Genomic DNA, 26,265 nt, shown 5'->3' with positions numbered 1-26,265 from the left:
GATAGCCTAAACTTTTTTTGAGAATTCCGGGCAGGAGATGCCTCTGAAGGAGCATTCTAACTTGGAAGGCAAGCAAAAATATTTTATAGAGCTATAGAAGTAGGGATTCAAGCAAAATTTAGCTTGTTTTGTATGTAATTGTCCAAGGATGTTTCTCAAGATGGAGAAATTACACTTGTTGATTAGTAGCCATCATTGGGGTAGAGAACAATTAGAGGTTAAAGATGTGAAAAAGCAGGTATGGAAGAAAAGATGTTGCAAATAAGAACACAGGAGGACCACAGTAAAAATGTTCTCAGTCCCTCAGTGTTTCACACACTTTACTGGAAGGAAAATATTCAAGTTCCCTTGGTAATATTGGTAATGGGATTTTAGGTGTCTTCCAGAAGCAGATGCTTGGGATTTATTGATTCAAGGTATTGTTACTCAAAGATTTTTTTATTTTTATTTTTCTTTTCCTTTTTTTTGGCCAGGGTTTGGCAAACTATAGGATGGAAGGGGCAGAGGGAGAGAGAGAAGGTCCAGAGCCTGACACGGGATTCAATTCCAGGACCAGGAGATCATGACCGGATGCTTAACCAACGGAGGCACCCAGGCATGCCCTGACTTTTTTTTTCCTAAATAAAGTTTTATTGAAACACAACTATACCTAGTTATTTACATACCATATATGGCTGCTTTCACAATATAATGGCAGACTTGGATAGTTGACACATTTTCTTATGATCAACAAAGCTGAAAATATTTACTATTTATCATTTTGTAGAAAAAGTTTGAAGATCCCTGTTCCGGTGGTATGCTAGTGTTTGCATTAATCTGCTTGGGTTTCAATAATAAAGTACCATAAACTGGGTGACTTAAATAAGAGAAATGTTTTCAGTTTTGGAGGCTGGAAGTCAAAGAGATCTAAGTGCCATCAGGATTGATTCCTGGTGATGTGTCTCTTGTCTTCTCAGTGGCCACCTTTTTGCTATTTTCTCACATGGCCTTTCCTCGGTGTGTGGAGAGGGAGAACACAGAGATGGAGTAGGGGCGTCTGAGTACAGGCTTTGGTCTCCCTTCTTGAAGGGTACAATCCTATTGAATGAGGGCTTCACCTTATGACCTCATTTAACCATAATTATCTCCCTAAACGCCCTATCTGCAAATACAGTCACACGAGTTTAGGGTTTCCAGTGAATCGAGGGGACCAAAATTTAGTCCATAACAGTGGTTCTAACCTTGAATCAGGGAGTGAATGGGAAAGTCACTTCTAGAGCATGCTACACATACACTAAATATAAAAAAAAATAAAAAAACAATGAATTATTAAAAACTAAAGTAGGACCAAAGGCATCAGGTCAATGACATTTGTCAAAATTTCTTTTCAGGCTAAAATTGTGTTATATTTACTTGACATGTTCCCTTCCTGAGAGAACTAGGTTTTAAGGGATTATATAAGTCATGCTTTTTCTAATTTGCTTCTTTCCCAGAAAATACAGTATTTAGTCTTTTAGGACCTCTTTCTAGGGCCTCCTAGGAATTAGTAGAGATTTAGAGCAATTAAAGTTTTAGATGTCATATGGAATTCAGTATATATTCTTGAGTTGCTAAATATTAGCTTTTGTAATGTTCAGAAAATCATTTTACTTATTTATAGTATTCTCTCTGGCAAAACAACACAACAAAAACAATAATAATCGTGTCTCCCTCACAGATATGTGTGGTATTGAAATAATATATGCCAACATACTTGAAAATTAAGCACTAGCTCAAAAAAATAGTTTCCTCTTTTTCCCAGAACAATTGCCATTATATTTCTCTGAACTTTTTTTTATGAATCAACAGACTTTAAAAGCCCTACTCACTGATAAGTTATATTTTTTGATACTTAAAGTAATTAGAAATATTTTTATCCAAAAGGTGGCTACAGTCCACTGCTTAATACACCACCAAATTCTTTCCACTCTGGCAACCCCTTGACGAAGGGGAATGTTCTTATTTCTTCAAACACTTCCTTCCAACCCCTGGGATTTTGTGAGATCATCTGATTGTCTTGAAATAGACAATATTATGTGTTTTTAACTCTTAGTTAAACTCGTACAACTTCCCAGTTATATTATCCTCAAGGAGCTTTTTTCCCCTTCGGTTTTTCTTCCTTTGTCTTCAGGTGTCTCTGTGGATCCAGTTATCATTTTACTCAACTCCACCTCAAATAGACTCTGAAGATATGAAACGTGAGTATAAACATTTTCTAAATTCTTAAAGAGACCGAAATATCTTTCTAAACACCTGGTGAGATGAGTTCTTCTTGGATGACTGCAGAGTTCTTATGTTTTTCTCTTGAACAACTTTCATTCTCCTTCAGACTCTTCAATTGCTTTCTGGTTCCATATGTTGCATGTAAAGAGTCAGAACCATATTTGATTCTATTTCCATTGTATGTGGAAAAGTATTTCTACATTCTGTCTGGAAACCTGTAACATGTTTTTCCCTTATCTTTCCATGTCTGGAATTTGCCCAGAATATGTTGATTTTGTATGAGCCTTATTATTTAATTCTGTTAGGGTTATTAATTCTTATTAATTAATTAAATAAATAATTAATAAGAATTAATTAAATAATTAATTAATACTTATTAATTCTGTTAGGGTTAGGGTTCCTCTGCAGCTCAGGGAAGGATCCAACGATGACTGTTGATTATTACCCTGTTCTTTCTCTTCGTGTTATTTTCTTTCTGGAGAACTCTTTGGGAATTCCCCCTTGGAAATTCACTTTATGTCCATATTGGTCTGTTCAAGATTTCTTTCAGCTTTCATATTTTTTCCCTTCTGATATCTCGCCCACCTTCAATCCACCACTAATTATATTTTCAGTAATGACAAGCATCTTTCTGGTTCATCTATAGAATTTTACGTGAAATATATTAAAAAAATAATTTCTGTAAAGTCTTTCTTTTGGGCTCTAATCACATATCTCTGGGAGTACTGTATTTTAGGTTTTAATCTGACTCTTCCTTTGGTCCTGAGGGAACCTTTTCTACACATCCAGCTTGATTTTTGTCCTATAGGTTTTGATTCTCTTAGATGTAAGGTTTTGTTTTGTTTCATTTTGTTGGGTTTTTGGCCATCTTTATCATTTTGCTACAGTCTCTTGACCAGAGTTCAGCCAGCTGGTGCTAAAAGCGCAATGATTTGCTCTATTGAGGATTACCAGTAACAGACAGGCTTTGTTGGGCCAAGTTTTCTTGCCACCTCAGAAACATGAAATAAGTCTTCTTTTTAGTCTTCTGGGCAGTTCCTCATCCCAGGGTTGGTAGAACTGGCAACTTGTTTTGGAAGCTCCAGCAATAAAATCATGTTGGGATTCTTTCCTAAGAGGATTTGCAAAATTCTGCCACTGGATTCTGCTGGGAACCAGCAAAGCATCAGCTCTGCCCGAAGCAGTAGCTCACTTTAACTTGGCTGCAAATTAAAATAACTCAGGGATCCCTTAAAATTCCCAAGGCTCAGGTCACAGCCAAGACCTATTAAATCAGAATTTCCAGGCTTGAAACCCTAGCATCCATTCTTTTTATAGCTCCCTAGTTGATTCTAATGTGCAGCAAAGTAATGAAGAACACTGGCCTAAGAGCTCCGAGAAGAGCAGACCCTCTCCTTGACCTCTGAAACCCTCACCTGTCCTCCTGCACCAGCACTCCTGCAACTAGGAGACTTACTACCTGTTTGGCTCCTCCAGACCCAGACGGGAATAGGAGATGACATGTTTGCTTGAGTTCTTACCTTCCCAGAATTCCAGAATTGTAAGTTCTTTTTTTTTTTTTTAACATTTTTAAGATTAATTGCTTTTAAAAGATCACACATATAGTCACGTTATTTTTTTTTCCAAAACCCATCATCCTCTCTTTTGAGAAAAGAATTTTTTTAAATTTTTTATTTTTTAAATTAAAAAAAAATTATGTTATGTTAGTCACCATACAGTACTTCATCAGTTTTTGATGTAGTGTTCCATAATTCATTATTTGCATGTAACGTCCAGTGCTCATTGCAATATGTGCCTTCCTTAATACTCATCACTGGGACAACCCATACCACACTCCCCCCAAACCCTCAGTTTGTTTTCTGGAGTCCATAGTTGTTGAGAAAAGATTTTACTTTGTTTTCTCTTCAACAGTACAAGTTTGAGGTCACTCCCGATGTTACTGTTCTTTATTTCAGTGTTTTCTTTTCATTCCCTAAGCATATGGACTTGTTTTGCTCTTGTGATATGGTTTTCAACCTTATAAAAGTGGAGGAGAAATCTTTACAATTTATATTTTATATGCCTGGTATTAGGATTATTTTTCAAGTTCTGGCCTACCCTCTTTCTAACTTGGTACATTTAATTTATCTACGTAAATAAAGGAAATAGTTTCTCAAAATGACAATGTGACACATTCTAACCAATTTTTATTTCTCAAAATACATTTCTATCATTCAGCTTGTCATGGGAGCACATCAAATAGTTTTTCTCCATCCTTAAAATTTCTAACACTCTTCTTTCTAAATGTTCTCTGATGTTTAATGAGCCATAAGCTATATATGATTTACGGGTCTGGAAATCTCATTGCTTACTTTTGAATTAAGTTTAATTCTAGAAATTTTCAGCATTTATACCATTATTGACCTAAAATACTTAATCTTTAAGGTTAGATCAAATAAGATTTAATGAGTTTCACCAGGAGCCATTCTCTATTTTAAATAATTGTATTGCTTTAAAGCAAAGAAAAAAAATCAGAACGAGAGATTTTCCATTGATAATATGCAAAAAAGTCACAATAGATATTTCCTTATTTTATTTGCCACCTTCTGCTGTGAAGACATAGCCAAGTTTTAATTTGGAGGGAATTTTACAAGGTAAAAACTTAAAGAATATAACAAAGTGAGTTCATCTTTTCCCAAGAACTGTCTATAATATGAACACGTATCGTATGTTAGAAGCCCAGCAGCACATATTCGAGCAGATTTCTTGAAACTCATATTGAAAAAGACAATTATCCATAGGCAGCATAAGGGCTAACAGCAGGGGCCCTGCAGACTTAAGGTTACTATACATATGTATTATTTGTATTTTGCATACCCAACACACTTTAGTTGACACATGTATTGCTGGTTTGTCAGTTGATTTGTTAAACCATGGAATAATTCAATACACAGATAGCTAAATAATAGTAACCATATTTCTTCATTTTCCCCCCTTGATTTTAAGTTGTCTTATTTCCAAAATTTCTTGAAAGATTACACTCCTCGTTTTCATGACTCATATAAGAAGTTGGCCTTTGTAATATAAGTCAATATAGTACAATAACTTCTGGTGGGATTTTGAAGGGCCTAGAAATGTTAAATTTTTATTTTGGGAACTTCTTATTCAGGGAGAAATCATTGAGAAAACAAAGAGGCACACTTTAAACAGATTTGTAAAATTCTAAGTTTACGTTAATTTAAAGATTAGATCTCTGTCACTGATGCAATGTTGTTTTTTCCTTGTATATAAACTACACCTTGGAAGGTTTTTAGTAAATCCACTATGACTACAAGGGGCTCCTATTTGTAGTATGTTCAAGAATGAGTTAATTATAAAGCCAGTGACCTGCCAAAATTTTCCACTGCTGCTTTTCCTCCATTCTTTCTTAGCACTGACTGTGATGCATAACCCTCGGCCTGTCTGGGAGCAGTGTGCCGTGGTGTATCCACTTAGCTTAGAGAACCCTAGTGCAATATCGCATCTGATTTTTATCTCTAAATGTGGTCACACAAGATATTCAGTTCTCAGCTGTGCTGGCACAGTTGGCACAATAATACGAGGCAGCAAGATCCAGGTTCGCCCTGTCTCCTCTATTCCTCTTTTGAACAATTGTGGACATAGATAATGATAGCTAGCGCAGATGACCAAGGAGAGAAAAGTAAAACCATTTTTCTTTTCCGTGACTTCTACTGGGATTAAAAACCATTAAAAAAAAAAAAAAAAAGAGCATAGTTAACATTTACATCTCATACAAGTTTTTTCCAGCTAATCTTTTTCTCTAGATGACCCCTAAAGAAAGTTGTCTTAGTTATATGGAGAGAAATTTTCACTCGAGCAGTCATTTTCTGAAGGCTATTTCATCGTGAAAAGTCTTTGAAATATCATTTTTCATCTACCCTCTAAACCTATTGAAAATGTCTCCACAGTACCTGAAACATTTTCTCTGTTGAAATATATCATTTTACATTACTCAGATGTTCTGAAAATTCATAAAGTGGCAATCATAATTTATTGAGATTTCTTTCTGCCAGTCAGAAATGAATAAAACTATATAGTGCATTCAAGAGGAAAAAGAATAAAGAAAAATGAATAGAGTAACCACGGTACCTTTAGTTTGGAAGTAACAGAAGATTGTTCCAAGTAAATAATCTTAATTTCAGCTATCCTCTGCAAATCTTGTCATGTGTTTATTTCAAGCTAGTGGAAGACTGAGCCTAAAATGTGTGGCAAGCTGCACTAGGGATCTCTGATAAACCTGTTCTTTTACTTAAACCAACAATTACTCAGTAGTTGTCCGCTGGATTCCAACAATTTAGCCTTGTTTCCTTTGTGCCTCAGCTGGATTTTACTTATTTTATTTACTTTCTGGAAGATTCCTGAAGGGCTCCCTGTTGCTCTTTACATTTGCTGATTTCGAGCCTGGAGTGTTTCTAGGATTGTTTTTACCTACCCTGCAGATTTGGGGCTTTTCTCTTATACTGACATCCGGGCTTTTGTTCTCTATTAATACATTTCCGTCTGATTGATGCAAAAATAACCGTATATTGCATGGCTCCTTTTCTTATTTTATAGGACAGTCAAGGATCTAAATGCTGACATCAGAGGACTGGTATAAGGATTATATGAATTGGTAATACTGATAGAAACATGAGTCTGGCATAGCTGAATACATGTTCTTAGTATTGTTATTGTTATTATTAAATATGTTCTGTCATTTCAGAGAAAGGGAGAGGCAATAGAATTGTTCTCATTTTATTACCTTGCTTTGTCAATGCCCAGTGTCTGTGTTAGAAATTATATAAATTTTAGAGGTGAATTTCTCAAAAATTCAACTGTGTGGGTATCGAGAAATGACACCATTTTACAATTAAACTTAAGCCATCCAAAAGGAAACGCAGTTTACTGAGTGGTTTCACCATGATTTGTTTAACTATTCCCCTGTGCTAGACATTATGTTTTTTAAAATATGTGTATTTTGGCTATTATATACAATTCACAGTAATGGACATGTGTCTCTTTCTTTGCCAAGTTCTTCTGCTCTATCTATAAATCCAAGACATAGACTTGATCGGCTAAAGGACACAAGACATTTTAAGTTAGATCTGTATTACCAAATTGTTCTCTGAAGTTTGTGCTAATTTACATTAGCTCCAAGAAAGAACGGGTGTTCCGGCAACCCCATGCTTTCCGCTGTTAACACTGTTAACTGTTTCCTGTTTCAAAAGTGTTGAAATTTTACTTTAGATTTCTTTTACTTTAGATTTCTCCAATCATGACTACTACCTGGCGCAATTTCATGTTTATTGGCTATTTTGAAGGGGAGGGAGCATCTGCTCAGCTTTTCCTTTTTTTAATTGTAAAGCTCCCATGTATTCCTCCTGCTCTGAAGTTGCTTTTGTCTCTTTTGTATATCCTGCCTTATTTTTTTTTGTTGTTTCATCTTCTTTGGGTTCTCATTTAATACAATTCCATCTGTTCTCAGAAATGTCAGGTGTATCGATTGTAACCATTTCTTGTTTTCTAGCCCATTTAAAGGCATGTGTCTCTCTTACACTGAGCTGTCCTTGAGTCCTAGATGAGCTAGCCCAAGCGGATGCAGAAGTTTAAAACAGTGCCTGGCACACAGGCACAGATCAAAGCACAGCATGGGATTTCTTTTCCTTTTCTGCATTTTTTCTATGAATATCATATAATATGCTGATCATCATAATACAAACTGTTAAGTTTATTTCTTTCTTGTTTATTTTATTTTTTTTTAAGATTTTATTTATTTGACAGAGAGAGACACAGTGAGAGAGGGAAAACAAGCAGGGGAAGTGGGAGAGGGAGATGCAGGCTTCCCGCCAAGTAGAGAGCCCGATGTGGGGCTTGATCCCAGGAGTCTGGGATCACGACCCAAGCCGAAGGCAGACGCCTAACGACTGAGCCACCCAGGTGCCCCTATTTCTTTCTTGTTTATAAGAGCACTTTTCATTAAGACAGTTATATGTGGCGCCTGGGTGGCTCAGTGGGTTAAGTGTCTGCCTTCAACTCAGGTCATGATCTCAGGGTCCTGGGATCCAGCCCTGCATGGGGCTCTCTGCTCCACAGGGAGTCTGGTTTTCCCTCTCTGTGCTCCCTCTCTCTCTCAAATAAATAAGACATTAAAAAAAAAGAATTATCATATGTGCTACCTTTTAACTTTTGTGTTTTCTTTGAATATGAATATGTACTCCCATTATTTTTGTGTGGTTTTCATGTATAGGATTTTTTTAAGTGAATATTTGCTAATAAATAAAAGGAATGAGAAGAAAAATTGAAAAATGTTAAGGGGAAAATTAAAAAGATAAAGAACACAAGTAAGAAAAAGAGTTGTTTAACTAAAATATAAAACAAGTACAAAAATCAAGAAAGTAGAAAACAAAAAAAGAGGTAGGTAATTTAAAAATTTGGCAAGGGGAAGAAACGGGAAAACAAATGAAAAATATTGTGATAAAATTAAACAAGACTGAAGAGGAGGAATTAACAGAGAAATATAGGTTGTTCTCCCCTTCCCAAAAGTACGTTGTCCCTCTGTGGCCATTAGAACTAATTTGTTTCCTCCATATATGTAGTGTTATGGTTAACAGCCTGCCGTGTGGGTATCCTACTTCCACGCTTAGGTTGTATACCGAGATCTTTGCTGCTTCTCAACAAGACTAGGAACATATCCAGGGTAAGATTTCCGAATCAGAAGGCCCAGATTCAGATCCTGCCAACTGGGAAAATAAAGTTCCGGCAAATTCTTTGAAGTTGCTAAAACCATAGTAGTAGAGACACACTTAATTTGGGAACCATAATTCTAGCACATTGGCAGGCCAACTTTAAAATTAACTTGAAAATGCAAAGGACCTAATAAAATTAAGAGAATCTAGAGAAAAAAAGTAAAGTCTAACAAACTTACATTACCAGATTCAAGAGTTATAACGTGAAAGTTGTCAAGATGGTATGATACAGGGATGAGGATAAACACACAGAACAATGGAACACAGTAGAAGAGATTAGAGATTCTAGAAAAAAGATCCTCCCATATATGGAGGTTTGATTGAGCACAATGGCACCAATGAGGCAATGTAGTGAGAGTGAATGGTGATATTAGTAAGTGGGCCAGATTAACTGGTGTTAATTAACTGTTAATTAACTGGGTGTCTGCATGGTTAAAAAACAAAACAAAATGAAACAAAACCACCCTGAAAGTTGAACCTCCATGCCTTACACAGAGTTTAATTCAAGATATATTATGAATTTAAGGATAAAAAGAAACAAAAGAGTTCCCAGATGGAAACATAGGGCAATATTTTCATGACCTAGCGTAGGAAAAAATTTCCTTTTTCCACAAAATCATATTATAAGAAATTTCAAATATACAGTAACATTGAAAGTTTACTGCAAAAACCTATATACAGACGCCCTAAATTGTACTATTAACAATTTACTCTATTTGTTTTATCACATTAAATTGTATCAGCTTTTTCTGAGGAAGAATTCCTAGGTTCTCCTAGGAACAAATCCCATAGTTAACCCTTTCTTTTTACCCCATAATATACTTGTAACAGTTATAGACTAATAATAGCATACAACCACAAATTATATTATTTGTCACATGTTTTTAATATGTTAGGGTTTTTATTCTTTTTAGATGGTATTCCACAAGAGATGTAAGAATAATTATGCTTGAAATTCATTTGAATTTGAAAACCCAGGCATGATATGCTGCGCAACGTGCTGTGGCTAGGTCTTTAGTAATGTGAGGAGCTGTGGGGGTAGGCCTAGGAGGAAGGGTCAGGTTTTAGTAGCCTGGGCCCCTGGACGGTGAACTTGGCAAGTACTTCTCATTTTTTCCCTCTCCCCATGGTGGGGGGGTGGGGTAGGGACAGGTTGGCTAGAGCCGGCCGCGGCTCTGGTTCTCCTGTCCTTCAAGTGGAAGTCTAGAGACAGCTGGGTTGGGTGTGTCGCTTCTCCCGGGTTAGGCTTGATAATACCCAGCGGGATGGATACAGTGCAGTTAAATAGTTTCTCCTGGGGGCGAGCCTTGTTGGAAGAACTACACGCCCTTGTGGGTTTCAGAAGCACGGGGTAGGGGGTGGGATTCTTCTCGGCCACAGAGGGAACCTGGTAGAGCTCCGGGAGATAAAACCCCCAGAAGGCGAGAGGTCTTCTTCCCTCCTTCTGAGAGCTGGGCCTCCGGGGTTTCAAGTCTCAGGCTTGTCTACACTGACCTCCAGCAGTTTCTCGCTGCAAATTTCGGTTTCCCTCCGTGGGCGCTGTTTCCCGCAGAGCTTCCCGCTGCTTGGGTTTCTGCTGGTGAGTCACGCTTCTCTTCTCGGTGTTCTCCTGTTTCATTCTCTCCGGTTACGGGGAACCACTTAACCGCGTGTCCGCCCTTCTCTGTGGTTCTAAGAAAAACTGTTGATTTTTCAGTTCAGCATTTGACCGGTTGTCGGTACAGACTGGCGACTTCCAGCGTCCTTACACGCTGCACCTGAAACTGGAAGTGTCTTGGCTTTGCTTTTTTAATAAGCAATATAGTATAGAGCGATCTCCGTGGCCGTATAGATATTTTTCTTTCATTTTGAAGACTGCATGATAATGGTTGTTTTACGTTATATTAATTATGCATTTTATAAATGCATAGATTCCCTATTGATAGACATTTGGGTTTCTTGTCTTCACTAATACAAACAGTATGTATCATCATTTTATATATATATGCATATATATATATATATATATAAAACCATATATATATAATGGTTTTAACAGGGTATCTTTACGATAGATTTCTTGAAGTGTGATTCTGGATCAAACGGTCCATAAATCATTAATTTTGCTGGCTATTGCCAAGTTCCTCTGCGTAGAGATTGCATTATCTTGAAACCCCACTAGCGTTGTTTGAAAAAAATGCCTACTTTGCCAGAGCTTTAACAGCTTTATTCAATTGTGTGTTTTGTCAAATATACGAACTTTGCTAATCTGATAGGTGATAATGGCCTCAGGGTGTTTAAATTTACATTTTTTTCTCCCTTACTGTAGCAAGGTTAATCATTTTATCATCAATGTCATGGGCGTTTGAATTTATTTTGAATAAGGGTATGCACATACTGTATTTACCTCCTGCCCACTTCGGTCAGGGTATTTTTTTGTTTTTCTAGTTATAGGAGCTCTTTCTGTATTAGGAATATTAACCTTTTCAGTGATGTAACTTGCAAATAGATAAAACTTTTCAACAGAGATCTATTTCAGTAGGAGCCCGAAATGGGATGTCTACAGTTTATTTTCCTCCATCTGTGCTTTCCAAGTTTTGAAAACAGGGCAAAATAGGAATTATTGTGGAAAAATGATATGGTTGTTTCCATTTATTAATAGGCATTTTTCTCCTAACTCTTTAACATTCTTTCTGTCATGCATTTTATTTCCCATGGAGAAGGAAATTTAGACTATAATTTTCTTTAAATATTTCTATTAAATTTTACACTAACCAAGAATTCATAGCTAGAGCCATAATTATATTTCTGAGCGTGGGAGATGCTTTCCCATTTTGAAAAAATCCAACCGCCTTGCTTGACATTAGTAATTGTGGCCCGGAGAGATCACTTAGATGCTCCAGGGCCCCAAACTGGTCAGCGGTTCATTTATCCCTGCATGTATTCAGTTGGGGGGCGTGGGCTCAGTACCAGCGGTGGTGTGGTAGGTGATAGGTGGGAAGACAGAGGCGCAAGAAAACAGAAAATTGTATGTTTTCTTCTCTCATTTTACTTAAAATCTAGTGGGAAAGTAGGGCATTCAGGTATATAAAATGGCATCCCTGGGCTCCCATCATTGATTCTGCTTGAGTTGATCTTAAAAGTGAGAGGAACGTGGTGATAGATCCGGTAAGATGTGACAATAGGACGTTCAGACTGGAGTTCTGTCCCATCTCAGCACAATATGAATCTAAATAAGTTTTCAGGCAAGTAAGTGTTGGGGTTCCCAGCCTCGTAACTTCGACCACTACTGAGAATACTGACTATTAGGCAATCACTTTAATTTCGTTCGTCTTTTTGTCTGTAATTTTCAGGTTAATTTTGTAAGAGTTCTTCAGAAGATCAGTGCAGGGAAGGTGGTGGTACCCTAACAAATGACAGAGAAATTTACAGAGAAGTTACACAAATGTTTCTATTTAAAAACAGATAAGATGGTAGATATTTTTTGCCATTTCAATTATGTATGTTCAGGGATAAGATTTTCTTTAACCTGGGAATATTTATGGTATATAATGCAAACAATAACATAAACTTATTTGTCCTTGAAATAATTCATTTAGTGTACTCATAGAAGAGAGAATATCGGATATGACAATCTTGTTCTGTTTACTCATGCATTTTAATTGGTTTCTGACATGTGTCCTACCAAAAAAGATGCCTTGTAATAAATCAGTAATGAAAAACTGTATTTGATGCAGATAAATTTGTTATTTGTTGGGGTAATGCATCAGATGACTTAAGGCACTCAAATAGCAATTTCTTTTTTCTAACAGGTCTTTTTTTCTTTTTTTTTCCCCTCTCTTAGTAAAAAAAACATTTTCTGTTGTTCTGGAAGGGTGTTTGTTAAAAAAAAATAGGAAATGAGCTTTGCTCTTAATAAGCTTGATTTAAAAATAAAATCTGCCATCCAACATTTAAAAATATGATACTCATTTAATTTGTTTTCCAGATACACGTATGATCCCTTAATTTTTCCCTTTGTTAGCTCCGCATTTAGATTTAGTGAAAGAAAAGACAGGCTCCAGATTTAGCCATATATTTCAATTTGGAAAACATGATGTGAGTTTTAATAAAAATTGACTTTTTGATTAAAATGAATTTTCCCACTTCTGTATTAGAAAATAATTTTTAAAAAATTTTAAGTAGCTATAATTTTTCTTCTTTCCTTTACTGTCTTTCTTCCCTTTCTCTCATCTTCCTTTCTTCAGAGGATTTTTATCTTTAGTCATGTTCTAACTTCTTCAGATATATATGCCTGGAGCTCAGACCTCTCCCCTGTGTTCTGGATGGCTATATTTAGTTTCCCAGCAGGCTTCCCCAAATAAATGTGACCAAGAAATTTCAAATACATATATAGCATTAAATGTACGCATTTTCTGTCAAAACTTCCTTTCCTAGTCTATTTCTGTTATTCACCCGGTCAGTTAACATGCAACTCACAAATATTAACAATTAGTTCATTTTTTTCTCCTCCAGCTTGTTTAAGTCTTGTTTGTTAAATCTCATCCTTATTGCGATAATATAGGACTGCATTTGGTTATCTATTTATAACTAGGAAATGTGTTTTGTGTCTTGAGACCAATTCCCCTTCCTGTTATGAAAGAATTTTCCCCCTAAATTAGAAGCCTTACCACCTTATTATCGTGTGCATAAATCATGTGATTTTTTCCCCTGGTGCACAGAATGAAGGATAAACTCTTCATAACATTCGAGAACCCTCATCCTTTGGCCCCCATCTAATCTCAATCTTAGCCTCCCTCACATGATCCATACAGATTAAGACTGGTGTTAGTGTGGGTTAAAGCCTCTGCCTTCGGCTCAGGTCATGATCCCAGAGTCCTGGGATCGAGCCCCGCATCGGGCTCTCTGCTCCACAGGGAGCCTGCTTCCTCCTCTCTCTCTCTGCCTGCCTCTCTGCCTACTTGTGATCTCTGTCTGTCAAATAAATAAAAATCTTAAAAAAAAGGGGCGCCTGGGTGGCTCAGTGGGTTAAGCCGCTGCCTTTGGCTCAGGTCATGATCTCAGGGTCTTGGGATCGAGCCCCGCATCAGGCTCTCTGCTCAGCAGGGAGCCTGCTTCCCCCTCTCTCTCTGCCTGCCTCTCTGCCTACTTGTGATCTCTCTCTGTCAAATAAATAAATAAAATCTTAAAAAAAAAAAAAATCTTAAAAAAAAAAAAAAAAGACTGGTGTTAGTTTGGGCATGGCCTTTCCTGTGTTGTTTCCCACTGGAGGATCTTGTCATTCCTTGACATTCTTTTAAGACAAAGTTGCATCCATAAGCGTGTCTCTGTGAAGGTATCTGAGATACCATCTCCATCCTCAAGGCAAAACTCAGACATGTACTACTTCATATAGTCATACGCTCGTCACACATTATCCAGTTTATTTGTAAATGAGCTCACCTTTGCTAAACTGTGAGCATTTTGAGTACCCAGTCATTCTGGCATCTGTAGCATACTGCTCATCTAATAGGACTGATTATTACCTTAATGAAGAGAACCTAGTTGAAAGCCAAGACACTTCTGTCTCATCACAGGCCATGTTCATTTCTCAGTTTCTTTGAGCCTCAGTATTTGCAGCTATCCTATGAGGACATTTGATTAAATTGGAATACTCTTTCAAATACTCTTTCAACATGAAAAATAGCTGACTTTTCTCAGTTTTTTTGACACTTGAAAATATTTGCTGTTCATTCCACACAAACAGATTTTTTAAATTACGACTACTTACTAAAGATAGATGCACCGGCCTAGGTGGATATTAAATATCTGCCTCATTTGGAAGTATTTGGCTTTTGTTTATGAATAAGACACCGTTTGAAGAATAGTGTACACTCTTAGCATTAAAAGTGATGTTAAAGGGAGTCTTAACACTTCTACTCATTACTGAAATCTGAGACAGACTACTTGGCAATATTTAATGTATTCTGTGTCTTGAGTGAGCTCTGATTATTTTCCAAATGTGACTTTATTAATCTTTCAGTATTGCTGTGGAATAACAACAGATTGGTCAGATCTATTACAGTGTATATAAGAATTGTTAAGAAATTGAAGTAAAGCAATATCCTATTTTTATTAGACCATGTACTTGAAGCATAGAGTTAGGTAGCATGAAGTTTCGTCATTGATAACATCAAATTTGTGCCACATCCACCAGGAGCTGTAGATATACATTTCCTTCCTTTCTTCCTCCTCCTCCTTTTCTTCAAAAATGTTTTCAAATGAGTAAAATAATTCTCAAGTGGTTATTTGATATAACTATATTTACATCGATACTGTATAGTACCCATGTACTGCTGGTCCTTAAAAGGTAAATTATTTCATTTTATATTACTTTAATGAGATGGTGGAGAGTTCTTAGAATTTTACGAGGTGACTTGGGTACATAAATTGCAATGTATTGAAATTGTTGAGTATTTTCTACATTCTTACATTTATGCATCGCATTAATTCTGTATCTAAAATATTTTTTGTTTTTGGGAATAATATTCTTTCTTGTCACTTTATTTTGTTAAAAACTTTAATCTTAGTGATGGTGTTGAAATAAATGTCTGTTTTTAATGACTGAAAATGACTTCCTAAGATTTTTGGATAGAGTTGTCCCAGTTGATTTCAGTGGGAAGATGTTTTCATAGTAAGTAGAATAGTTCTAATAAAAAGCGTAGGGTATGTATGAGGGACACTTGCCTTTTTTTTTTTTTTTTTTTAAGATTTTTATTTATTTGACAGAGATCACAAGTATGCAGAGAGGTAGGCAGAGAGAGAGGGGGAAGCAGGCTCCCTGCTGAGAAGAGAACTCGATGCGGGGCTCAATCCCAGGACCCCAAGATCATGACCTGAGCCAAAGGCAGAGGCTTTAACCCACTGAGCCACCCAGGCACCCCGGCACATACATTTTTTTGACACTTATATTTTTGCAGCAATGATAAAATTACTCTATATTTTGAGGTACACATTTTTATAGGGTCTATTACTTATGTATGTCACGGGGACCCAGATCATGGTCACTCTTTGACTTCATTTTGAAAAGACAGGGCTTTTTTTTTTTTTAATTAAAAAAAATATATAAAAGGATGGAAAAGCTGTTTTCTGGATGTTCTTACGTTTCTTTGGAAAAAAAAATTGAGGAGTTAACACATAGGTGAGGAAGACTCTGAAAAATTACCAGTAAGGATTGAAAATGAGAGATTATGTCTCCCTAGAGAATTAACAGTTCCCTCTTCTTCATGGCAAAGAATTTCCCAAAATAAATAAATACATGGAAACAAGAGAACTTTAATTTAAAAATTGTGAGAACTAGGTAAATCCGTATTCTATGGGTCATCAAGATGTTGCATGGATGGAACATAGAAGGAAAAGAAATTCAGAATTTATTGAGATTCTTTCTCAACCTGAAATAAGATATATCAGCTATACCATAAAAAAAAGTACTAAGATGGCTTGTCATGATCCAAATAATCTATAGGTTTATAAACACATTTTAACTAGGAAGAAACATTTCATGAGCTGTGCAGTCTAAAGTGGGCCAAGGTTCCCTAAAGCTTGAACATTATTTATAAGCGATCAAGGAAGATACTTAAAAATACTTAGGACAGTGATGTGGAACAGCCTGACTATATATTATTTATTTCTACCTCAATTTTTTATTTGAAATCTTTCAAAAAGGGAGAAGAAAGACCAGTTCAATAAACACCTGTATTCCCCCGTCTACATTTAAAAAGTGCTAACGTTTTCCTACATTTTTCATCTGTCTCACTTTCTCTCTTGCAGAGAACCGTTTTAAAAATAATTTGCTAACATTATGGAGCTTCACCTCTAAATATTTTGGCTTGACTTTACTACAAATAGAATATTCTCTTACACTATCAGAATACTTCTTATCTTTATAAAGAATTGGTAATTTGCCAGTAATATCTAAGTCAATTTTCAAATCTCTCACATTACGTGCCCCCACAGTTTATTGTGCCCATTCCCAACAAGGATCCGTATTTCATTTGGTTGCTACAACTTTTAACTCTACAAGCAAACCCATGCTTCCCCCCCACAAAGACTTACTATTTATTTCAGAGAGAGCAAGTGAGTGTGAGTTGCGGGAGGGGTGGGGAGGGTTTGGGACGGACAGAGGGAGGTGGAGAGAGAAATTTTTTTTTTTAAATTTTCTTTTAAATTTATTTATTTATTTATTTTATTTATTTTTTTTTAGATTTTTTTTTTATTTATTTATTTGACAGACAGAGATCACAAGTAGGCAGAGAAGCAGGCAGAGAGAGAGGAGGAAGCAGGCTCCCTGCTGAGCAGAGAGCCCCATGCGGGGCTCCATCCCAGGACCCTGGGATCATGATCTGAGCTGAAGGCAGAGGCTTTAACCAGCTGATCCACCCAAGCACCCTGTAAACCCATGCTTTAAAAAACTTTTCAATAACCTTGATTTTTTTGAGTCCAGATCGGTTTTCTTATAATTTATAACAAATACTGGATATGTTTGCTTGCTTGTTCATTTTTGTCATTTACCTTGTTCCTTTATCCCCTAAATTTCCGTAAACTAGAAGTTATACAGACTTGATTAGAGTCTGGTGTACCTTGGGCAAGAAAAAACTTAAAAATGTTGCGTATTATCTGGAGGCCCAGTGAGAATTCCTGAATGCTAACCTGTTTCCTTTCACAACCCCTTAGTCGTTAAGCAGTGTCTTGCTACTTGGCATACAAGATGGTGCCAATTGACCTGCCATAGACTAGATTCTTTCTATGCAGGAGGAATGAATGTAAATATATATGAGCAGGAAGGCAAAATTTGAGAAAGCAAAGTCTTCTCCAGCAAATACACATTCATCTCTTTCTCTCTTTTTCATTTTCCTTGGGGCAAAGTATACTTTCCCAACCCTGTTACTTTGGGGCTGGCCAGGTGATTTGTTGTGGTCAGTGGAATAGAGCAGATGTACAAGCAGAAGCTTTAAATGTATTCATATGGCCCATCTTGTTTATTGTGATCCTTGATTTAAAATGAGAATAAGCCCTAGCTAGGATGTAATTAAAGGGAAATGAGGCGTATGTAGAACAGAAGTACATTCAGTTCACAGCCAACAGCTGAACTGAGATAATCAACAAGTGGGAACAGCCACAGCTAATGTACACAGCAAATGCACAGTGCATTTTATTTTTAAGAAGAGCAAATGAGAAAATATAATGATAAATTTTGCAATATTTTCTGAAGCAGTTTTATTGCGATAATACCTGACATAGGGCAGAGCATATGTGTCAGTAATCATGCTGTATATTGCCAAATTTCTATCCATATGGGAAAATAACTGTTTTTTACTCCCACCAGCAATGTAACAGTGTTTGTGTTTCCATTCATTATGTCAAAAAAATGTATCCTTAAACTTTTGTATTTTAGTCAAGTAATGAAAAGTACTATATAGCTGAAATGTGCATTTTTGTTCTACTAAAGGTGAGCATATTTTATGTTTAAGGGTCTTGCATATACATCTTCTGGATTATCTGTTCATACGTTTATTTTTAACAAGCTCCTTTTTTTCTTTTTTTTTTTTTTTTTAAGATTTTATTTGTTTAACAGAGAGAGAGATCGATCACAAGTAGGCAGAGAGGCAGGAAGAGAGAGGGGGAATCAGGCTCCCTGCTGAGCAGAGAGCCAGATGTGGGGCTTGATCCCAGGACCCCGAGATCATGACCTGAGCTGAGGACAGAGGCTTAACCCACTGAGCCACCCAGGCACCCCAGGCTCCTTACTTCTTGATTTTTTAATATTGCTCTATATTTTAAGGATGTTAATGCTTTGTCTCTAAGTTGCAAATGCCTTTTTTTTTTCAGTTTGACTTCCCAGATTTTTTTTGTGTGAAGCAGTTTTTAAATGTATTTTCATAAATTACACTTCTAGATTAGATAGACCTTGCTACCATGTTATAAAAAATATAGCTGTATAAGCTTCTGGGGTATATATGGTTAACTTGTAACACAAGGTACACACACAGACACACACACTAAAAATCATAGTACTTGATGAAGTAAGCCTCAATGAGTAAAAGTAAGCCAACAAAGAACTGAATTATTCCTTATAGATTCTGGATACCAAAATTTTCTTTGAGAAATAGAAAATATTTTAATTATGTCTAAATAAATAAGAGTATCTTAAATGAAAATGAAGGCATGACAGGCAAGTGTATTATAAAAGATTCAAACAATACTTAAAGCAAGAAAAATTTTTAAAGTTTTTATTTAATTTCCAGTTAGTTATTACAGTGTAATATTAGTTTCAGGTGTACAATATAGTGATTCCACACTTCCATACATCACCCAGTGCTCATCACAAGCCTGCTCTCTAATCTCCATCATGTATTTAACCCTTCCCCTTCCACCTCTTCTCAGGTAACCATCAGTTTTTCTTTAAACTTACAATAATAGTAGGGGACTTTAAGAAAAAACTTTTGACATTAAAATTTCAGAGTCCCACTGGAAAAAAAGATTGTTGTAGCAAGTAGAACACATGAAATTATTCAAAGTGAATCACAGAAGGAAAATTGGATTGAAAATATGGCAGAATGTTGTAGAATTTGTAAAAATTGTAGAAATTTATATATGTGTATATATATGTATATATATAGAAATTGTAGAATGTATAAGGAGCATAAAATAAAATATGTAATAATTGAACAAATAAAGGATTTATTAAACTTTTAGAAAAGAAAAATGAGAATGGAAAAAAAAAGTTCAAGAACAGTATAGTTGAGAATATTCTAGAATTAATAAAAACTTGAATCCTAAGATAAAGGAAAAACTGAAGAAGGACAATAAAAAGTAACATATACCTAAACACAGACACTCGATAGTGGAACTTCAGATCTCACACACACACACACACACACACACACAATCAGAGTGGCTAGGGAGGAAAGCTAGATTAAGTATATAGAGTTGACAATTACAGCAGACCGTGCAGTGGGAACAAATGAAGCCATGAGGAAATGGAATGTGATCAAAACATTGTATTGACAGAATATAGCTTTCAAGTCCGCAAAATCATTTAAGAAAAACTATGAAGTAAACTTCTCAAATAATATATACAATAAAACTTAGTATTAGGGCACCTGGGTGGCTCAGTCATTAAGTGTCTGCCTTCAGCTCAGGTCATGATTCCAGAGTCCTGGGATGGAGCCCTACATCGGGCTCCCTGCCCAGCCGGAAGACTGCTTCTCCCTCTCCTCCTCCCCCCTCTTGTGTTCCTTCTCTTGCTGTGTTTCTCTCTGTCAAATAAATAAATCTTTAAAAAAAATAAAAAATAAAAGTATTACAGGGGCACCGTGGTGGCACAGTTGGTTAAGTGTCCCAACTCAGGTCATGATCTCAGGACCCTGAGATTGAGCCCTGTTGAGCTCCACCCTCGGGGGGAGTCTACTTGAGATTGTCTCCCATCCTTTTGCCCCTCCCCACTCAACTCATGCTCTCTCTCAATCTCTCCCCCTCCTGCAAAGAGCAGTATTGCATTTAGAACATTACTATTTAAAATTCTGAAAGTACTTCAAGAATTTAAAAGAAAAAAGATTTCAAAAGGAAATGTGAAGTAAAAATACAAGGTAAAATGAAGGAAAAAATGGTGGAGAAACCTAAAAAGGGACTCTATAAAATGACAATATCTAATTGAAATACAGGGAAATAATATACACATGAACACATTTCAAAATATCAGTATCACTTAAAGTTTTTTTTAATGTAAAGATTATAAACAAAGTTAGAAATGAAAATATTAACAAAAAATACATATATGGGAAAGAGTTTACAATGCAGCTAAATCACTTAGATTTCAAAGATTAAAATGGCCTTATAAAATTACTAAAAACTAGATGGATATATGAAAATATACATATTCATTATTTCTTAATTTTTTATAGATGTTTCTTTATTTTTAATGCATTTTTAAATAATTTTGAAAGTATAACTCAGGTATTGTATGCTCTAAATGAAATGGAAGAAAAATATATATTTATATATGCCTATGTTGTGTCTATATATATTTAGATTTTGGATTTTTCTGTTATATGTTATGAAAAAATAAGATTTCCATCGTATAAATTTTAAATACTTAGAGAATTCACTTTCTGTTTTCCAAGAACTAACCTAGCTATATTTTAAATTACTTTTTAGGATCTAGTGAAACATTAAAACTATGAAGAGATACATATTTAGAAAGTGAAGAGCTCTTTGATATTTTGCTCCTGGTCCCTATATGGAAATTATTTAACAATATTCAAATAATATCCATTCTTTAGACACTCAAAATAGAACTTTGCTTTGTAGAATTAACATATTTCTTTTATATAATCAGGAATTATATTTTTAAAGATAAAATAAGTATGATAAAAAGCCAAAATTCTCACTGTCTGAATATTTCCCTAGAATTTAGATTTTAGAAAGAAAAGACTACTATTTACAATTATACATATTAATGCCTATTAGAAGACTTAATAAAAAAACTATTTAAAAAGTGTTAATAAAGTTAATGGTGGCTAACACAATCTTAGCCCTAATATGCTCCAAATGTTTTAAGATTCTTACATGTGTTAATTGATTTAATTTTCAAAATACTGTTACTATTTCACTTACAAGCGAAAAGCTAGTTCAGTGATTTAAAGTATTTAGGAATACATATATGTTAGAGTTAATACTGAACAGACAATTTAACAACATAACCTGTTCTCCTTATTGTACTAAACAGGAGTTAAAAAATACACATTTTCCTACTCTGTAACCGGGCAGGGAAGAAGCATAAAGAAGTAAATGAAATAAAAGAAGTAAATGAAAGGGACCAAGGCTCTTTCTATCTGCATGGCTCAATTGGTTTAGGTGTCTGGCTCTTGATTTCAGCTCAGGTCATGATCTCAGGGTCTTGGGTTCCTTGAGCTTAGCAGGGAGGGAGTCTGCTTCGATGCTGTCTTGCCTTCTGCTCCCCCCTGCCACTTGCTTTCTCTTGCTCTCTCAAATAAATCTTTAAAAAAATATAAAAAGGACCAAGAGGGGCACCAGGGTGGTTCAATGGGTAAGCCTCTGCCTTCAGCTCAGGTCGTGATCCCAGGGTCCTGGGATCGAGCCCTGCATGGGGCTCTCTGCTCAGCGGGGAGCCTGCTTCCTTCTCTCTCTCTGCCTGCCTCTCTGCCTACTTGTGATCTCCGTCTGTCAAATAAATAAATACATTCTTAAAAAAAAAAAAAGGACCAAGAGAATTTGAATATGAGTAAGATTTGAACGTTTTTTTGTTTTTTTTTTTTTTAATTCAGTGACAGACTGCAGGGGCCTATACTAAAATAGAATCCTAGAACAACGGGGCGCCTGGGTGGCTCAGTGGGTTAAGCCTCTGCCTTCGGCTCAGGTCATGATCTCAGGGTCCTGGGATCGAGCCCCGCTTCGGGCTCTCTGCTCAGCGGGGAGCCTGCTTCCTCCTCTCTCTCTGCCTGCCACTCTGCCTACTTGTGATCTCTGTCTGCCAAATAAATAAAATCTTTAAAAAAAAAAATCCTAGAACAATACCAGAAGAAAATCCTTGAAGTCTGAAGAATTGAAAAAGTGCAAGTGTTTTGCTTGGCAGGAGGGCTAATGAGGAAAAGAGGAGAGAGATGTAGATGCGGGTGCTTAGGAATGAAGGGCGGCTGAAGGAAGTCTTACTTGAATGCAGCCTTGTTTTCTTAAGGTAAGTTTGAGTGGGTAGATTGATAGGAAGAGAACACACGCTTGGTACATGAATGACAACTGTGCAGAATTAGTGAGAAGTCGGTAACAGCGGGGAGTGCAGGCTAATATTCACTAAGCGCAGGGAGAAAAATTAGAGATTAATTGGTGTAAAAATATGTTAGAGTGATTGGAGACATTTAGTATCATTATAACAGCACATTTTTCAGAGCTCAGAATCCCAAAGCAGGCGAGAGGCAGAAGCAAGTAGATTTACCAGGGTCTAAAGACTGGTGAGGCTGAGGCAGAAGTGGTGAGATAAAAGGCTTTACTCCTGATGATTCACAGACCTGTACCCCTGAAGCAAATAATACATTATATGTTAATTAAAAGAAAAAAAAAACTTTACTCATTTAAAAGTCTCTGGTTAAAGAAATCATAGTAATAAACTATGTAGGGCCAGAAAATATAAAATAATTGTCCTCTCTTGGTTACTGCCAGGGGCTATTTAATAATAGAAGTTTCAAGTTATCACATATCTGCAGAAGAAATTTTTAAAATCTATATATGAATGACAGAAAATTTCCGGTGATTAAAAACCAAACACATGAACCTAAGGACCAAACAGGATTGGGCTACTTTCTGGGTTTTGTAAAATGTCAAGTGCATAGGTTTATTGTGCTTTCTCTATCCAATAAATATATTTACAAGTATTCACAGTTGGCATAGCTCTAGGAAAAGTGATTGTGGCGTACATGGAGTATAGACGAGAGTGGACCCCTTAGTTTGGAGGGTAAGAACTGGGCGGGCAGCATTAAGCTGCCTCATCCAATCAAATTCCTTCCACCTGTCCTCCCCCCACTGAAGGTAGAAGCTCAAGTGAAGTGGGAAAGGGTTGAACTTGGCACAAGTTTACTTAGAAAGTTACTTTTATTTTGAAGTAAAAACAACTTTATAAAAGCCTGATTGAACTTTGTCTGAGACATGGTTTGCAACCATAGTATAGAGGAAAATCGTGTGGTCTTTCAAAATCCTGGGATACTCTTTTTCACAAATTCTGTCTTCATTCTTCTTACCATAAATTTTTTATCAGCATTGTTGGAGTTAGGGTACAGGTCATTGGAATTGGAAAGAACAAAAGACAATAAAATTAAAATAGGGAAATAGTGTAGCATAGTTAGTAAGAATAAAGTGTATGTTTCTGATCAGCTAGCCCAGGATGAGTAGAGAAGCATGTGAATATTGCAAAAAACTGATGGAGGGAATGGCAATGGTGCTGAGAAATGGAAAGCCAGAGTGATCCTGAAAGTGTGCATGTCATAATCTCAGAGGAGTAGGAAAGGTAGAAGGTAAGGGTTTTGGCTAAAGTTAAGTTTTCAGTGTGAGATCATAGCATCAGAATATATTTGAGTTGAAATGGTCTTATGGGACTATCTAGTCATTTACCGTATTTAAGAAAATTGCCCCTAAACAAATGACCATCTAAACTTTTATTAGTGTATTGGTGGATGAAACCACCTGATAGAAAGGCTAGCTCACAGGTTTTCAATATGAAGTGGTAAGGACCTAGCTTGATCATTATACGAAGCTATATTTGCTTTCCCTGTAACCTGAATTCATTGAGTCTACTTTTATTGTCTGGGCCAGCCTAGAATATATTACTCTTTCTCATGTTAAAAAGATTTAAGTATTTTGGAGCTCTTTGGTTTCCTCCCAGTGTTCTTTTTTCAAGATAAATCTTTCCCATTTTGTCAGCTATTTTTTAATTATGTCCTTCCAAAAACACAAATTAACTCATTTTTTTTTTTTTTTTTCTTGGTCTAAATCTTCTATACCAACAGCTCTTAACAGGTATGGTCTCTAAGCCTAAACTAAGTAAAGTACTAGCTAAATCATCCCTCCAAAGAAGAGGGATGATTATTTCTCTTCTTGTATACTTTATAATCTTGAAAGTGGTCTACACTCTGTTTTTATCATTTCCATACTATTTTGACTCATATTTAATACACAGTGAATTAAATTCCCTACATTTTGTTTTCCATGGATCATGTTGTGAAGTCATACCTTACCAACTTGCGCTTGACATTTTTGCTGCCCCATTAAATGTCCTCTTATTTCAATCTGTATTGGATTTTTATTTTTTGCTATTTTTTCCCACATTTATGTCATTTAAAAATTAGTTCAGTTCACAATCAGTGTTATCCTTGAATGAGTTAGATAAAAATTATTGAAATTATATGACTGCAGGGCATGGTGAAGATAAAATCACTAGGATGTACATGTTGTCATGAGGAAGAAGGTGAAATAGGGGTAAACAATGAGGAGACAAAATATTCTTCCTGAACCAAAATTCTGATATCAAACAGGGTGTTCTGCAAGACACAGTCAAATTTTAGGGAAGGTTCTAGAAGTAAGACATTTGCACCAGGGAGATTCACATGTTGGTATTTCAACATGAGCAGATTTCCAAGAGGAAGGAAGGGAGACAGAGCAGGAGAGGGGGAAGGAGGAAGAGATGACCTATGAAAAATATATTCATTTTGTTTAAGCTTACCTCTGGTTGGTGATTTTTCTTTTCCAAGCTAAAGCTTATTATTTTTCTATTGGAAAAAATGTTACATATTTGAATCAAGGTAGTGCTTGAACTAAGTGGTGTGATAAAACCAAAGACTGCCATTAGATAATATCCCAGAACTGAAGCATAAATCAAAAGATTTCCTTTCCTAAATAATTGAATTCATAACCCATGACTTTGAATTTCAAATTTTATTCATTCATTTTATAATAGCTTTCTAAATTGGCTTTTTCCAGCTGATATGCCTAAAACACTTGATAGCCCAAATTTTCCCATTATAGAACTTTGATAAACTAACTTTGAAGTCAATAGGATCATTACAGGCAAAAAAATAAGTGATTCTGCAGTGCTTGCAAATTTAGGTCAATGTGCAAAGATCACCTTAAAAAAGATTTTGTAGTTACGGTCCTTTTCATGTCACCATGCTAAGTAGTAAGAGGAATACAAATAATTAAAGTTCCAGAGCTTACCCTTAGTGCGTTTGAAATCTCGTAAGGTTGAAAAGAAATGCAACATTTATGCGTTCATAATTTATTCAACATCACTTATTAATTCATCATTTATTCAACAGTTTATGTTGGCAAAATACATTTCCTATTCCAGACACTTTTAGGCATTAGAGATACTTTAGTTAACAAAGCAAATATTCTTGCCTTCAAGAAGCTTGTTCTGCAAGCAGCGATAGACAATAAACAGTACGGGAATTAATAAGTAAATGAAGTGATGGGCTAGAATGGGGTACAGCTGTGCATAAAATAAGAACAGGAAAAGGAGTGCTTGAGACTTTAGAGGTGAGGAGGGATGTTGTTTTGTATTGATGCTGTTTTTATTTTATTTTTTGGGGGGTTGCTGTTTTGTATTGAGTGGTTAGAGCAGGGCTTACTGAGAGGGATAGGTCTAAGATTAAGGGATGGAGTTGGCATGGCTGAAGAACATTCTGGACAGAAGGAAATGGGTAGAAAACACCATGATAAGGGTATTCTTGGCATGTTC

Source organism: Enhydra lutris, unplaced genomic scaffold (genome assembly GCF_002288905.1).
Source record: "Enhydra lutris kenyoni isolate GAN:26980312 unplaced genomic scaffold, ASM228890v2 scaffoldscaffold37, whole genome shotgun sequence".
Classification (NCBI taxonomy): domain Eukaryota; kingdom Metazoa; phylum Chordata; class Mammalia; order Carnivora; family Mustelidae; genus Enhydra; species Enhydra lutris.
Note: the sequence above shows the minus strand (reverse complement) of the source record.